Genomic DNA, 14,442 nt, shown 5'->3' with positions numbered 1-14,442 from the left:
GTTGCTTCAAAACCTTATTAGGTAAATATATTTGCATTATTCAAAATAAACAATAACCTTGAATGAATGTCTCATTTTATCATAATTTTGGTCGGAAATTTGAAGAAGATGCAATTGTGTAATTTATATTTTATTTTAGAGCTGTGGTTATTCCTTGAATAAAGCTTACACTTGATAATTTATATCATGTTACACATGCTTTTCAGAGAGAGGAACTTCCTCCTTGCGCAGTTCTAGCTCGAAATTTTGTATTTAAATCGACTTATGTAATCTGCATAATCTGGCGAATTTCTTTCAGCATATCTTCAATTCAAAAGATTTTTAACAGTTCATTTTTACAATAGTTTATTACAAATTCATAATAAACTTATCTTCGTTCGACATAATTTTTTTTAGTTAAAATCGTGCTTCGCAAATTTTTGAAGTGGAGATTCATGTGATATTTTCCCTTCACCACATCGTTTCAAAGGTATTTTGATACATCCCATTTGCACTTTCGTAAGGAGAGACAGTTTTTTTTTTTTTAAATTAAAAGAAAATAGTTAATAAAAATTGATTCATATGAAGAATTGATTTAGGGAAAACAGGACATTAATTAAAAATTTGGAAAGCTGTATAAAATAACGCTCAGTTTAATATGATTGTTGGCGTTACACAAAAAAGCATTATCAGCAGCACAATGTCGATATTTCTCTCTAAAGAGCACTTTTAAATAAATCTGAAACGTGAGTGTCGCTCTTAAGCGAAAGACAAAACCGTGAAAAATTCTATTTTTAAGATCTTACATAGGGAATATCAGTTCATGAAAAAATTGTGTGCATTCCACATATCTCTCGTATATTCTATATAGCAAAATTTGCTACAGTAAAGCCTTGATTCCTTTTAGTAGAGCTACCTGCGGCCAATATGAAGTTAGAAACAGGAGCAAAACTGATTTCAAACCTCTCTTGAGAATAAACACAAATGGTTTTTTTCATGATCGAAAATTCATACTATCTGTGAAATTTTAATGTCAAAGATAAAATTGCATATTCTATGGCAGACATACACCAATAGTACGAAAATAATCTCTCTTGAACAGAGAAAAATTTTAAAATATTTCACAGATTTAAATGGAAAACGACAAATAAATTTTAATGACTTCCACAAATATAAAATTCCTTTCATAACTTTTGAGAGTATTCGAATTTGATGAAAACAAATGCTTATGTGTGCTCACGTTTTATTCCGTCATTCAACATCTAGCCATAAATTAAACATTAAAATCGAAAAAAGATTTTTTTATCGTATTTTAAACTACCATTCTTATAAATTAAATTCTTTTAACATATAATTCGTTTTCCGTCTTGTCTTTAGCTTTGCGCAGAGGCAGTGTCATAGCCAATGAGGTTCTACCGAGGCGTGACTATTGCTAGTTGAAAACTTTTCCCAATACCCCGCCATGTCGTCGTGCAAAACCGACGGCATAGGCAATTTTTGGGAGCCTCTTCGGAGGTTTATTTTCACAAGAGAAGGTACATGAAAATTAAATCTCCAAAACTAAAGCCTATGTTCTCCACCGTCGTTTTAACACGGAATGGAGTATCCCTCTCGGAGAGTAGTCAGTTATACTTTCCGTACCACTTACACTCACTATAAATGGTGGTGTTGCTACCGTTACGATTGCCTTTACATCAATTAAAGGACAATATTCTATTAAGTTTTTCTTGTCGAAACTCACAAAAATTCTTACCTTTTAAATCTCAGCAAAATATGTGGAAGTGCCTACCCGTTATATTAATTTCTCTAAAAATGTGAATAAGAGCAGCTTTAATGCACGACGACATTGCGCACACATCTCGGAAATGAAATATTTTTTCAGGTTTTTAAATACTTTAGAAAAAATTCCAAAGTCAAAACTATTAAAGATAGTAAAATTATTCATTAAATGAAATTCCTTACATCATTATAATATTTTTTTATAAGTTACGTGTTGCTCTCTGACTACTTCCAATTCATATGCTTCTATTGATGTTACAATTTGTTTTTCTTCCTGTTCAAAATATAAATACCACAAAAATAAAAATACTTTAATAGTTTAGTAATTCAACACTCGCACTTTTGGCATACTTACCTGGTACTGGAGTCGCCTTGATCACCGAGGAGGCTCTCCCGAGCAGAGACCTTTCATTGCACTGCGACAGGTTGACGCTCGCCACATCCACAAATTGTGGTTGCTTGGGGTGCAAAATTTTTGGTAGTTGGGACTGCGTTCGCGCTGTCCCTATTTCGAGACAAAAAAGATAGAATTTAACACCAGAGTTAGAAGTATGTGCAGAAGCGAGAGGAAATTTCAGTCAATATCACGTTGTTAATGAAGACAACTACTCATCTGTTTTCCTTACTTTCTATCCGAATGTTTTATAATATACTCTTAGCCGTGTGTTTTTCATTGAATGTGTTAGAATTTATTGTTTTAACAACTTCAATCTTTTAGATTTTGTAACGATTAGGAGCCGAAGTTTAATGAAATCTCGTATTCAATTTTTAAAAGATTATCATCAAATTACAGTGTTCGCAATCGCATGCAAAGCTTAGAGGAGGAAATAGCCTTGATTTTGACGCAAATCCGCGCCAAGACTTAGCAAAGAAGTAGGCATCATTTATTTTTCCCTTTCTTGTGGATCCTTCTCGAACCCTCGGTATTTGTGATTTCAATTGGGGCGCAATAATAAAATTGGTAGCGAATGTCTTCCAAAATTATTATTTTTTTTCCTCAATTTGTTTTACGCATTTGTAGAGAGGGACTTTGGGGATTAAAAAACATCAAATGAATTAAATTTGAATTACATCTTATTGTAATATTTTATGTATCCAGTTTTTTTTCTTTACATTGAGACGTATGCAATTGTTTCCTTGAAACCGGAGCTGCAATATCAGGTCTAATGTTAGAAAGTTGTTTTACTTTTATACATGCAGAATCAGTACCGAAAAAATAAATTCCTACCGACATTAGTTAAAAAAACGGAATCACATGTCAAGAGCCACTCAGTGCGCAAAAGAAATTAATTTTTCGATCATCATAAAACTACGAATTTAAATTCAAAATAAAATTCCTCACCTTAATTGAAAACGTTGCCACCCGAATGCTCTGGCTTCTCTTCATCAATCGTGCTAATCTTTCGCCTTTTACTAAAGATTACCGTGGAGAGGAGCATCCTAATGAGCTTAAGCAAATTTTTGGAATCCCATTTGTTGGGATTATATGCATAAAAGTAGTTTTGAGATGTAATGAAGCGTCAGGGGTGTGAGCTATTTTGAATGTACAAATATTGAAAGAATACGCAAATAATTAGTGAAATAAGGAATTATTTTGGTTGCTTCAAAACCTTATTAGGTAAATATATTTGCATTATTCAAAATAAACAATAACCTTGAATGAATGTCTCATTTTATCATAATTTTGGTCGTAAATTTGAAGAAGATGCAATTGTGTAATTTATATTTTATTTTAGAGCTGTGGTTATTCCTTGAATAAAGCTTACACTTGATAATTTATATCATGTTACACATGCTTTTCAGAGAGAGGAACTTCCTCCTTGCGCAGTTCTAGCTCGAAATTTTGTATTTAAATCGACTTATGTAATCTGCATAATCTGGCGAATTTCTTTCAGCATATCTTCAATTCAAAAGATTTTTAACAGTTCATTTTTACAATAGTTTATTACAAATTCATAATAAACTTATCTTCGTTCGACATAATTTTTTTTAGTTAAAATCGTGCTTCGCAAATTTTTGAAGTGGAGATTCATGTGATATTTTCCCTTCACCACATCGTTTCAAAGGTATTTTGATACATCCCATTTGCACTTTCGTAAGGAGAGACAGTTTTTTTTTTTTTAAATTAAAAGAAAATAGTTAATAAAAATTGATTCATATGAAGAATTGATTTAGGGAAAACAGGACATTAATTAAAAATTTGGAAAGCTGTATAAAATAACGCTCAGTTTAATATGATTGTTGGCGTTACACAAAAAAGCATTATCAGCAGCACAATGTCGATATTTCTCTCTAAAGAGCACTTTTAAATAAATCTGAAACGTGAGTGTCGCTCTTAAGCGAAAGACAAAACCGTGAAAAATTCTATTTTTAAGATCTTACATAGGGAATATCAGTTCATGAAAAAATTGTGTGCATTCCACATATCTCTCGTATATTCTATATAGCAAAATTTGCTACAGTAAAGCCTTGATTCCTTTTAGTAGAGCTACCTGCGGCCAATATGAAGTTAGAAACAGGAGCAAAACTGATTTCAAACCTCTCTTGAGAATAAACACAAATGGTTTTTTTCATGATCGAAAATTCATACTATCTGTGAAATTTTAATGTCAAAGATAAAATTGCATATTCTATGGCAGACATACACCAATAGTACGAAAATAATCTCTCTTGAACAGAGAAAAATTTTAAAATATTTCACAGATTTAAATGGAAAACGACAAATAAATTTTAATGACTTCCACAAATATTAAATTCCTTTCATAACTTTTGAGAGTATTCGAATTTGATGAAAACAAATGCTTATGTGTGCTCACGTTTTATTCCGTCATTCAACATCTAGCCATAAATTAAACATTAAAATCGAAAAAAGATTTTTTTATCGTATTTTAAACTACCATTCTTATAAATTAAATTCTTTTAACATATAATTCGTTTTCCGTCTTGTCTTTAGCTTTGCGCAGAGGCAGTGTCATAGCCAATGAGGTTCTACCGAGGCGTGACTATTGCTAGTTGAAAACTTTTCCCAATACCCCGCCATGTCGTCGTGCAAAACCGACGGCATAGGCAATTTTTGGGAGCCTCTTCGGAGGTTTATTTTCACAAGAGAAGGTACATGAAAATTAAATCTCCAAAACTAAAGCCTATGTTCTCCACCGTCGTTTTAACACGGAATGGAGTATCCCTCTCGGAGAGTAGTCAGTTATACTTTCCGTACCACTTACACTCACTATAAATGGTGGTGTTGCTACCGTTACGATTGCCTTTACATCAATTAAAGGACAATATTCTATTAAGTTTTTCTTGTCGAAACTCAGAAAAATTCTTTCCTTTTAAATCTCAGCAAAATATGTGGAAGTGCCTACCCGTTATATTAATTTCTCTAAAAATGTGAATAAGAGCAGCTTTAATGCACGACGACATTGCGCACACATCTCGGAAATGAAATATTTTTTCAGGTTTTTAAATACTTTAGAAAAAATTCCAAAGTCAAAACTATTAAAGATAGTAAAATTATTCATTAAATGAAATTCCTTACATCATTATAATATTTTTTTATAAGTTACGTGTTGCTCTCTGACTACTTGCAATTCATATGCTTCTATTGATGTTACAATTTGTTTTTCTTCCTGTTCAAAATATAAATACCACAAAAATAAAAATACTTTAATAGTTTAGTAATTCAACACTCGCACTTTTGGCATACTTACCTGGTACTGGAGTCGCCTTGATCACCGAGGAGTCTCTCCCGAGCAGAGACCTTTCATTGCACTGCGACAGGTTGACGCTCGCCACATCCACAAATTGTGGTTGCTTGGGGTGCAAAATTTTTGGTAGTTGGGACTGCGTTCGCGCTGTCCCTATTTCGAGACAAAAAAGATAGAATTTAACACCAGAGTTAGAAGTATGTGCAGAAGCGAGAGGAAATTTCAGTCAATATCACGTTGTTAATGAAGACAACTACTCATCTGTTTTCCTTACTTTCTATCCGAATGTTTTATAATATACTCTTAGCCGTGTGTTTTTCATTGAATGTGTTAGAATTTATTGTTTTAACAACTTCAATCTTTTAGATTTTGTAACGATTAGGAGCCGAAGTTTAATGAAATCTCGTATTCAATTTTTAAAAGATTATCATCAAATTACAGTGTTCGCAATCGCATGCAAAGCTTAGAGGAGGAAATAGCCTTGATTTTGACGCAAATCCGCGCCAAGACTTAGCAAAGAAGTAGGCATCATTTATCGTTCCCTTTCTTGTGGATCCTTCTCGAACCCTCGGTATTTGTGATTTCAATTGGGGCGCAATAATAAAATTGGTAGCGAATGTCTTCCAAAATTATTATTTTTTTTCCTCAATTTGTTTTACGCATTTGTAGAGAGGGACTTTAGGGATTAAAAAACATCAAATGAATTAAATTTGAATTACATCTTATTGTAATATTTTATGTATCCAGTTTTTTTTCTTTACATTGAGACGTATGCAATTGTTTCCTTGAAACCGGAGCTGCAATATCAGGCCTAATGTTAGAAAGTTGTTTTACTTTTATACATGCAGAATCAGTACCGAAAAAATAAATTCCTACCGACATTAGTTAAAAAAACGGAATCACATGTCAAGAGCCACTCAGTGCGCAAAAGAAATTAATTTTTCGATCATCATAAAACTACCAATTTAAATTCAAAATAAAATTCCTCACCTTAATTGAAAATGTTGCCACCCGAATGCTCTGGCTTCTCTTCATCAATCGTGCTAATCTTTCGCCTTTTACTAAAGATTACCGTGGAGAGGAGCATCCTAATGAGCTTAAGCAAATTTTTGGAATCCCATTTGTTGGGATTATATCAGAGTTGGCCAAAAATGTAATCGATTACATTTTTTGATTACAGTAATCAATTACTTGTAATCATGATTACAATTGTCAAAAATTTTGATTACAGCTGTAATCATGATTACAATATTGATTACAGTAATCAATTACTTGTAATCGTGATTACAAAAATTGATTACAGCTGTAATCATGATTACATAGTCGATTACAGTAATCAATTACTTGTAATCATGATTACAATTTTCAAAAAATTTTGATTACAGCTGTAATCATGATTACAATTTTGATTACAGTAATCAATTACTTGTAATCATGATTCCAAGTTATTGCGATTACAAGTAATCACAACAAAAACGATTACAAGTAATTATGATTACAAGTAATCAAAATATATGATTACATGTAATTTGATTACATGTAATTTGATTACATGTAATTATGATTACATGTAATCTAATTACAGATTACAAGACTATTGTATTCTTATAAATGATTATATTTTACAGTAGATAGTAGAATGTATTTTATAATGATACATTTTGCACGTATTAACATGTACAGCATTTTGTACGTATTTGTATACGTACAAATGAATGTAACTGAAATGTGTGTACATATGATTTTATCTAGTGCATATGTTCAGACATTTTAGTATCACACACATGTACATACACTTATATTGTAGGTATAAAATATATGTACGTATGTATATAGATAATAATTACGTATGTATGTGCAAACAATGTAGGCATGTACATTTATACACAATGAATATATGCATTTTATGCAAATATATGTGTATGTAAAATGTATATCTATGTTCATGTACGCATGTATATACAAGTACTTGTGTTTGTACGAACATACATACATTGTCTGTACAATGTATGTCTCATGCATGTATGTGCAATTTATTTATGAACAGTACAATATATGTATGCATGTACAATATAGGTATATCTGTAGGATGTACAATATATGTATGTATACATGTGCATGATATGCATGTCCAGTGTATTTATGTACATGTACATAATATGTTCATGCTCAATGTAAGTATCCAAATATGCATAATACATTTGTGAACTATTGTACGTACATGGGGCGTATTTATATTTCACATATATTCATACATGCATTCGACATGCATAACGTACGTACATACACACATTTGAGATGCATATATTGTACAGATGTATGTACATATAGCGTACAGATGTATATACATATAGCGTACAGATGTATATTCATATAATGTACATATGATGAAATGAACATATAATGTTCATATAATGTACATATGTGTGTACATATACAGTACGTATGTGCATAAATATATTGGGCATAATTCTCTCGTACAAATTTTTCATGTGTACATGCATGCTATCCCTATCTATGCATATGGTGCAATGTATATATGTACAATGAATGTATCCACACATGTACAATACACGTATGTTCCATGTATGCATATCCATATGTACTATATATGCACGTACAATACATGAATGTATGTACATACATTGTACATGCGTACATACATTACACGTATACATATGTACATTACATTTATGTCGAAATATGTGTACAATGCAATAAATAAAATGCATGTAAGTTAACTTTTAATGACTCAAGCAAGTTAAATGACAAAATCAAACGATATTTAAATTTAGTTTTCAGCTTTAATTGTTCTATATCATTTTGAAATTCTCTGAATAAAAAATTATTTTCAGGTATTTTCATGAAGTGTTTGACAATACAGATTTATTTTTTTTATAACATAATGCATGATTCATAGAAATTTTTTAAATGGTAAGAAAAACGGTAAATTTTATGTGTGGAATTAATATTTAGAAATTCCAAATAAAATTATCGTTTGCTTTCTAAAAAATATGAGGTCGAGTTTCATATACCTTAGAATAATTTTAAAACAAATTTTAATAACTTTACTCATATAAATTTTTTTAATGTATGCACAATGTATGTGTATATTGTAATTACATATATTTAAATGTACGCACGTATTTGTACATTACTTGTAATTATGTACATGTATACGTTGTATGCACATGCATACATTGTGCATATAACTATTTTTTTGTACATCCATGCATTACATGCGCATAAGTATTAACAAAGTATGTAGTTATACAAGTACATACGTAAGTTGTACATAAGTACATACTTTGCGTGCACATATATCGATGTACATATAAATATGCATGTATACATGTGCGCATTTTATTTACGCAACTATGTGCATATATTGTACCTTTAAATAACATTTTTACATATTGTACGCAAATACATACAATTTTATATACAAACGTACATTGTATATACGTGCTATTATCGTAAATTTATACAATATATGCACTTAAGTACATAAAAGCATGCAAACGCATAAACATTATTTTCATATACGTTCATACATACATTGTCTATGTATACAAAGATACAAAACATTGCCCTTTTGTACAAACTAACATACATGCGTACATGTATCATAAATGAATAATTATATGTACTAAGCATATGCGCATTGCATTAAGTATATTACAATATAATTATGAATATTGTACGTACAAAGAACGTTTGTGCATACATTGTATGTATAGGAATCGCAAATTGTACGTTCATGCGTGCGTACATTCTATGTACATAAAAATATGTAAACACATGAATGCTTACATAGAAAATTTGACTATAGTATACAATCGTAATAACTTGTAATCGTATAGTTTGATTACAAGTAATCACAATTACATGTAATCAAATTACATGTAATCATGATTACATGTAATCATATATTTTGATCACTTGTAATCATAATTACTTGTAATCGTTTTTGTTGTGATTACTTGTAATCGCAATTACTTGTAATCATGATTACAAGTAATTGATTACTGTAATCAAAATTGTAATCATGATTACAGCTGTAATCAAAATTTTTTGAAAGTTGTAATCACGATTACAAGTAATTGATTACTTGTAATCGTGATTACAAGTAATTGATTACTGTAATCAAAATTGTAATCATGATTACAGCTGTAATCAAAATTTTTTGAAAGTTGTAATCACGATTACAAGTAATTGATTACTTGTAATCGTGATTACAAGTAATTGATTACATAGCTGTAATTATCTGTAATCAATTACAGTTGTAATCGATTACTGTAATCAACGGCCAACTCTGGATTATATGCATAAAAGTAGTTTTGAGATGTAATGAAGCGTCAGGGGTGTGAGCTATTTTGAATGTACAAATATTGAAAGAATACGCAAATAATTAGTGAAATAAGGAATTATTTTGGTTGCTTCAAAACCTTATTAGGTAAATATATTTGCATTATACAAAATAAACAATAACCTTGAATGAATGTCTCATTTTATCATAATTTTGGTCGGAAATTTGAAGAAGATGCAATTGTGTAATTTATATTTTATTTTAGAGCTGTGGTTATTCCTTGAATAAAGCTTACACTTGATAATTTATATCATGTTACACATGCTTTTCAGAGAGAGGAACTTCCTCCTTGCGCAGTTCTAGCTCGAAATTTTGTATTTAAATCGACTTATGTAATCTGCATAATCTGGCGAATTTCTTTCAGCATATCTTCAATTCAAAAGATTTTTTACAGTTCATTTTTACAATAGTTTATTACAAATTCATAATAAACTTATCTTCGTTCGACATAATTTTTTTTAGTTAAAATCGTGCTTCGCAAATTTTTGAAGTGGAGATTCATGTGATATTTTCCCTTCACCACATCGTTTCAAAGGTATTTTGATACATCCCATTTGCACTTTCGTAAGGAGAGACAGTTTTTTTTTTTTAAGTTAAAAGAAAATAGTTAATAAAAATTGATTCATATGAAGAATTGATTTAGGGAAAACAGGACATTAATTAAAAATTTGGGAAGCTGTATAAAATAACGCTCAGTTTAATATGATTGTCGGCGTTACACAAAAAAGCATTATCAGCAGCACAATGTCGATATTTCTCTCTAAAGAGCACTTTTAAATAAATCTGAAACGTGAGTGTCGCTCTTAAGCAAAAGACAAAACCGTGAAAAATTATATTTTTAAGATCATACATAGGGAATATCAGTTCATGAAAAAATTGTGTGCATTCCACATATCTCTCGTATATTCTATATAGCTAAATTTGCTACAGTAAAGCCTTGATTCCTTTTAGTAGAGCTACCTGCGGCCAATATGAAGTTAGAAACAGGAGCAAAACTGATTTCAAACCTCTCTTGAGAATAAACACAAATGGTTTTTTTCATGATCGAAAATTCATACTATCTGTGAAATTTTAATGTCAAAGATAAAATTGCATATTCTATGGCAGACATACACCAATAGTACGAAAATAATCTCTCTTGAACAGAGAAAAATTTTAAAATATTTCACAGATTTAAATGGAACACGACAAATAAATTTTAATGACTTCCACAAATATTAAATTCCTTTCATAACTTTTGAGAGTATTCGAATTTGATGAAAACAAATGCTTATGTGTGCTCACGTTTTATTCCGTCATTCAACATCTATCTATAAATTAAACATTAAAATCGAAAAAAGATTTTTTTATCGTATTTTAAACTACCATTCTTATAAATTAAATTCTTTTAACATATAATTCGTTTTCCGTCTTCTCTTTAGCTTTGCGCAGAGGCAGTGTCATAGCCAATGAGGTTCTACCGAGGCGTGAGTATTGCTAGTTGAAAACTTTTCCCAATACCCCGCCATGTCGTCGTGCAAAACCGACGTCATAGGCAATTTTTGGGAGCCTCTTCGGAGGTTTATTTTCACAAGAGAAGGTACATGAAAATTAAATCTCCAAAACTAAAGCCTATGTTCTCCACCGTCGTTTTAACACGGAATGGAGTATCCCTCTCGGAGAGTAGTCAGTTATACTTTCCGTACCACTTACACTCACTATAAATGGTGGTGTTGCTACCGTTACGATTGCCTTTACATCAATTAAAGGACAATATTCTATTAAGTTTTTCTTGTCGAAACTCACAAAAATTCTTACCTTTTAAATCTCAGCAAAATATGTGGAAGTGCCTACCCGTTATATTAATTTCTCTAAAAATGTGAATAAGAGCAGCTTTAATGCACGACGACATTGCGCACACATCTCGGAAATGAAATATTTTTTCAGGTTTTTAAATACTTTAGAAAAAATTCCAAAGACAAAACTATTAAAGATAGTAAAATTATTCATTAAATGAAATTCCTTACATCATTATAATATTTTTTTATAAGTTACGTGTTTCTCTCTGACTACTTGCAATTCATATGCTTCTATTGATGTTACAATTTGTTTTTCTTCCTGTTCAAAATATAAATACCACAAAAATAAAAATACTTTAATAGTTTAGTAATTCAACACTCGCACTTTTGGCATACTTACCTGGTACTGGAGTAGCCTTGATCACCGAGGAGGCTCTCCCGAGCAGAGACCTTTCATTGCACTGCGACAGGTTGACGCTCGCCACATCCACAAATTGTGGTTGCTTGGGGTGCAAAATTTTTGGTAGTTGGGACTGCGTTCGCGCTGTCCCTATTTCGAGACAAAAAAGATAGAATTTAACACCAGAGTTAGAAGTATGTGCAGAAGCGAGAGGAAATTTCAGTCAATATCACGTTGTTAATGAAGACAACTACTCATCTGTTTTCCTTACTTTCTATCCGAATGTTTTATAATATACTCTTAGCCGTGTGTTTTTCATTGAATGTGTTAGATTTTATTGTTTTAACAACTTCAATCTTTTAGATTTTGTAACGATTGGGAGCCGAAGTTTAATGAAATCTCGTATTCAATTTTTAAAAGATTATCATCAAATTACAGTGTTCGCAATCGCATGCAAAGCTTAGAGGAGGAAATAGCCTTGATTTTGACGCAAATCCGCGCCAAGACTTAGCAAAGAAGTAGGCATCATTTATCGTTCCCTTTCTTGTGGATCCTTCTCGAACCCTCGGTATTTGTGATTTCAATTGGGGCGCAATAATAAAATTGGTAGCGAATGTCTTCCAAAATTATTATTTTTTTTCCTCAATTTGTTTTACGCATTTGTAGAGAGGGACTTTGGGGATTAAAAAACATCAAATGAATTAAATTTGAATTACATCTTATTGTAATATTTTATGTATCCAGTTTTTTTTCTTTACATTGAGACGTATGCAATTGTTTCATTGAAACCGGAGCTGCAATATCAGGCCTAATGTTAGAAAGTTGTTTTACTTTTATACATGCAGAATCAGTACCGAAAAAATAAATTCCTACCGACATTAGTTAAAAAAACGGAATCACATGTCAAGAGCCACTCAGTGCGCAAAAGAAATTAATTTTTCGATCATCATAAAACTACCAATTTAAATTCAAAATAAAATTCCTCACCTTAATTGAAAATGTTGCCACCCGAATGCTCTGGCTTCTCTTCATCAATCGTGCTAATCTTTCGCCTTTTACTAAAGATTACCGTGGAGAGGAGCATCCTAATGAGCTTAAGCAAATTTTTGGAATCCCATTTGTTGGGATTATATGCATAAAAGTAGTTTTGAGATGTAATGAAGCGTCAGGGGTGTGAGCTATTTTGAATGTACAAATATTGAAAGAATACGCAAATAATTAGTGAAATAAGGAATTATTTTGGTTGCTTCAAAACCTTATTAGGTAAATATATTTGCATTATACAAAATAAACAATAACCTTGAATGAATGTCTCATTTTATCATAATTTTGGTCGGAAATTTGAAGAAGATGCAATTGTGTAATTTATATTTTATTTTAGAGCTGTGGTTATTCCTTGAATAAAGCTTACACTTGATAATTTATATCATGTTACACATGCTTTTCAGAGAGAGGAACTTCCTCCTTGCGCAGTTCTAGCTCGAAATTTTGTATTTAAATCGACTTATGTAATCTGCATAATCTGGCGAATTTCTTTCAGCATATCTTCAATTCAAAAGATTTTTAACAGTTCATTTTTACAATAGTTTATTACAAATTCATAATAAACTTATCTTCGTTCGAAATAATTTTTTTAGTTAAAATCGTGCCTCGCAGATTTTTGAAGTGGAGATTCATGTGCTATTTTCCCTTCACCACATCGTTTCAAAGGTATTTTGATACATCCCATTTGCACTTTCGTAAGGAGAGACAGTTTTTTTTTTTTAAATTAAAAGAAAATAGTTAATAAAAATTGATTCATATGAAGAATTGATTTAGGGAAAACAGGACATTAATTAAAAATTTGGAAAGCTGTATAAAATAACGCTCAGTTTAATATGATTGTAGGCGTTACACAAAAAAGCATTATCAGCAGCACAATGTCGATATTTATCTCTAAAGAGCACTTTTAAATAAATCTGAAACGTGAGTGTCGCTCTTAAGCGAAAGACAAAACCGTGAAAATTTCTATTTTTAAGATCTTACATAGGGAATATCAGTTCATGAAAAAATTGTGTGCATTCCACATATCTCTCGTATATTCTATATAGCAAAATTTGCTACAGTAAAGCCTTGATTCCTTTTAGTAGAGCTACCTGCGGTCAATATGAAGTTAGAAACAGGAGCAAAACTGATTTCAAACCTCTCTTGAGAATAAACACAAATGGTTTTTTTCATGATCGAAAATTCATACTATGTGTGAAATTTTAATGTCAAAGATAAAATTGCATATTCTATGGCAGACATACACCAATAGTACGAAAATAATCTCTTTCTTGAACAGAGAAAAATTTTAAAATATTTCACAGATTTAAATGGAAAACGACAAATAAATTTTAATGACTTCCACAAATATTAAATTCCTTTCATAACTTTTGAGAGTATTCGAAT

General features: G+C 31.0%; 9 non-coding genes across 9 annotated transcripts; all 9 read left to right on the top strand.

Annotated features, from left to right (window-relative positions):
- The first annotated feature begins 1,354 nt into the window (after positions 1–1,354).
- On the top strand, positions 1,355–1,495 carry LOC147809580 (U4 spliceosomal RNA). Its single transcript, XR_015434405.1, has one exon. It is a non-coding gene; the product is annotated as a U4 spliceosomal RNA (small nuclear RNA).
- A 610-nt stretch (positions 1,496–2,105) lies between these two features.
- LOC147809579 (U1 spliceosomal RNA) lies at positions 2,106–2,267 on the top strand. The gene has a single exon (XR_015434413.1). It is a non-coding gene; the product is annotated as a U1 spliceosomal RNA (small nuclear RNA).
- Positions 2,268–3,125: 858 nt separating this feature from the next.
- On the top strand, positions 3,126–3,243 carry LOC147809578 (U5 spliceosomal RNA). The gene has a single exon (XR_015434383.1). It is a non-coding gene; the product is annotated as a U5 spliceosomal RNA (small nuclear RNA).
- A 1,466-nt stretch (positions 3,244–4,709) lies between these two features.
- On the top strand, positions 4,710–4,850 carry LOC147809577 (U4 spliceosomal RNA). The gene has a single exon (XR_015434404.1). It is a non-coding gene; the product is annotated as a U4 spliceosomal RNA (small nuclear RNA).
- Positions 4,851–5,460: 610 nt separating this feature from the next.
- Positions 5,461–5,622, top strand: LOC147809576 (U1 spliceosomal RNA). The gene has a single exon (XR_015434467.1). It is a non-coding gene; the product is annotated as a U1 spliceosomal RNA (small nuclear RNA).
- An 858-nt stretch (positions 5,623–6,480) lies between these two features.
- LOC147809575 (U5 spliceosomal RNA) lies at positions 6,481–6,598 on the top strand. Its single transcript, XR_015434391.1, has one exon. It is a non-coding gene; the product is annotated as a U5 spliceosomal RNA (small nuclear RNA).
- A 4,655-nt stretch (positions 6,599–11,253) lies between these two features.
- On the top strand, positions 11,254–11,394 carry LOC147809574 (U4 spliceosomal RNA). The gene has a single exon (XR_015434436.1). It is a non-coding gene; the product is annotated as a U4 spliceosomal RNA (small nuclear RNA).
- Positions 11,395–12,004: 610 nt separating this feature from the next.
- Positions 12,005–12,166, top strand: LOC147809573 (U1 spliceosomal RNA). Its single transcript, XR_015434394.1, has one exon. It is a non-coding gene; the product is annotated as a U1 spliceosomal RNA (small nuclear RNA).
- An 858-nt stretch (positions 12,167–13,024) lies between these two features.
- LOC147809572 (U5 spliceosomal RNA) lies at positions 13,025–13,142 on the top strand. Its single transcript, XR_015434382.1, has one exon. It is a non-coding gene; the product is annotated as a U5 spliceosomal RNA (small nuclear RNA).
- Positions 13,143–14,442: the final 1,300 nt, after the last annotated feature.

This window comes from Parasteatoda tepidariorum, chromosome 5 (genome assembly GCF_982258835.1).
Source record: "Parasteatoda tepidariorum strain Cologne lab strain chromosome 5, Ptep-v5.0, whole genome shotgun sequence".
In the NCBI taxonomy this organism is placed as follows: Eukaryota; Metazoa; Arthropoda; class Arachnida; order Araneae; family Theridiidae; genus Parasteatoda; species Parasteatoda tepidariorum.
The sequence above is the reverse complement of the archived record's forward strand: the minus strand, read 5'-3'. Positions and strand labels throughout refer to the sequence as shown.